The sequence below is a fragment of the Lathyrus oleraceus genome, chromosome 5 (genome assembly GCF_024323335.1).
Source record: "Lathyrus oleraceus cultivar Zhongwan6 chromosome 5, CAAS_Psat_ZW6_1.0, whole genome shotgun sequence".
Taxonomy (NCBI): Eukaryota; Viridiplantae; Streptophyta; class Magnoliopsida; order Fabales; family Fabaceae; genus Lathyrus; species Lathyrus oleraceus.
The window spans coordinates 619,227,035-619,230,037 of record NC_066583.1 but is presented as its reverse complement, the minus strand read 5'-3'; positions in this window follow the sequence as shown (position 1 = coordinate 619,230,037).

The window sequence follows — 3,003 nt, the reverse complement described above, 5'->3', positions numbered from 1 at the left end:
TTCGTGCATTTGAAAGTTAGCCTTGCTGTAAACGGAATGTGCGAACCTTGAGGAGTAATGATCACTGCCCCAATTCCATTCCCATATTGATTAACAGCGCCATCAAACACCATCGTCCATCTGGAACCAGGTTCTGGACCTTCATCAAGTGTAGGCTCATCGCAATCTTTCATCTTCAAATACAGAATTTCCTCGTCCGGGAAGTCGAACTGAACAGACTGATGATCTTCAATCGGCTGGTGCGCTAAATGGTCAGCCAAGATACTACCTTTGATAGCTTTCTGAGCTCGATACTCAATATCATACTCAGACAATAACATCTGCCAACGGGCAATCCTCCCAGTTAAAGCAGGCTTCTCAAAGATATACTTAATTGGATCCATTCTGGATATCAACCAAGTTGTATGATTTATCATGTACTGGCGCAAACGCTTGGCAGCCCAAGCCAAAGCACAGCACGTCTTCTCAAGCGTAGAGTACCGAGACTCACAATCAGTAAACTTCTTACTGAGGTAGTATATAGCAAACTCCTTCTTCCCTGATTCATCTTGTTGACCGAGTACACAACCCATCGAGTCTTCAAGAACTGTCAAGTACATAATCAGAGGTCTTCCTTCCACAGGCGGAGACAAAATCGGAGGTTCGGACAGATAATCTTTGATACTGTCGAAAGCTTTCTGGCAATCCTCGGTCCAATCATGAGACTGATCTTTCCGCAGGAGCTTGAATATCGACGCACATGTGGCAGTCATGTGGGATATAAATCTGGAAATGTAATTCAAGCGGCCAAGAAAACCTCGGACTTGCTTCTCAGTTTTGGGTGCGGGCATCTCTCGTATTGCTTTGACCTTTGCAGGATCAACCTCAATACCTCTTTCACTTACCACAAAACCCAACAACTTGCCGGAACGGACTCCAAATGTACATTTGTTCGGATTCAGACGAAGTTTGAACTTCCTCAAACGCTGAAAAAGCTTCAACAAATGCTCAACATGCTCAACTTCCGTTCGGGACTTAGCGATCATATCATCAACATAGACTTCTATCTCCTTGTGCATCATATCATGAAACAAGGTAGTCATAGCTCGTTGATACGTGGCTCCGGCGTTCTTCAAACCGAAGGGCATCACTCGATAACAGAATGTTCCCCAAGGTGTGATGAATGTTGTCTTCTCCATATCCTCTGGTGCCATCTTGATTTGATTATATCCGGAAAATCCGTCCATAAAGGAAAAGACTTTGAATTTAGCTGTGTTGTCTACCAACATGTCAATGTGTGGTAGAGGAAAATCGTCTTTTGGACTAGCTTTGTTCAAATCTCTGTAGTCAACGCACATACGGACTTTTCCGTCCTTCTTAGGAACAGGCACAATATTGGCCACCCATTGAGGATATGTAGAAGTCACCAGAAACCCCGCATCAATTTGCTTCTGAACTTCCTCTTTGATCTTCACTGCCATATCTGGATGAGTTCTTCTGAGCTTCTGCTTCACAGGCACGCACTCAGGCTTCAAAGGCAGGAAATGTTGCACAATATCTGTATCCAAACCCGACATGTCTTCATAGGACCAAGCAAAGATATCTGAATATTCTCGTAGCAAACTGATCAAATCTTCCTTGACAGACCCTTCAAGAAGTGCCCCAATCTTCACCAGGCGCTCACAATCTTCAAATCCCAAGTTGACTGTTTCCAAGTCTTCGAGATGCGGCTGAATGATCTTCTCTTCGTGCTCAAGGAGACGGGTGATCTCATCAGGAATCCCTTCAACATCATCTTCCTCCGCCTCAAATACAGGGAATTCAAAATTGGGAGATGGCGTTGGATCATTATGTTCAGCGGGTTTTAGGATCAACCTGCATAATGATTTTGGTTAGGGAAAAACTTCAGAATTTAATCAAACAAATCATTATGCAGATGAAAAATGTTTGATTTTATTTTTGTTTTTATGGGTTTTTTTGTGATCACTGATTTCATAATGAAAAGCAAAAAGTGAAAACAAAGGAAAAACAAATGTTTAACAATGCGAAAATTGAATGAAAACATCATTGTATATATGCTTTGCCAACAATGTCATCACTTCTCCTTTTGGCATGGGAGAAGGGTTTTAAACAAAGTGAACAATTTACTCTGATCTATGAATAACTGTAGGAACATCCACAGCGACCCAATTGTGGCAGACACCACCAGGAATAACAAAATTGTTCACATCTTTTGCATCTTCTTCAATGATAGCAGCAACTTCCTCTTCTTCAGGTTGATCAGCATGGATGAATCCTCCACTTGTGAACAAACCTTGCTCATTGCATGCCCCAGAACAGTAGCCAATGCCAGCCCGGGATCGGTTATCTTCAAGTTCAAGCACTTTCCCTAATCCAGCAACTGCACCACATTCAATGGCCAGCTTAGCATCACGGTAGGAAGTGAATGAAGGAGACTTCTTCTCGATTGGTTCATCAATAGATAAAGCTTGGAATGGAGTTCCAACTTCATCCTCTGCGTCAATGTACGAGAAAGAAGACAGATGGCTAACCAGGAGAGCCTTTTCTCCCCCTACTACAACCAGTTTCTTGTTTTTGACAAACTTCAGCTTCTGGTGTAGGGTGGATGTCACGGCGCCAGCCTCGTGAATCCATGGTCTGCCCAAGAGACAGCTATAAGATGGGTGGATATCCATTACTTGAAAAGTAACTTGGAAATCACTTGGTCCTATCTTGATTGGGAGATCAACTTCTCCAATCACGGTCTTGCGCGACCCATCAAATGCTTTCACAACAACCCCACTCTGCCTCATAGGAGGACCTTGATATGACAGACGAGAGAGTGTGGATTTCGGCAATACATTTAAAGAAGATCCAGTGTCCACCAACACATTGGACATTGCATCAGATTTGCAATTCATAGAAATATGTAAAGCCATGTTGTGGTCTCTTCCCTCCTCAGGGAGATCAGCGTCACAAAAGCTCAAAGTGTTGCAAGCGGTGATGTTTGCAACAATACTGTCA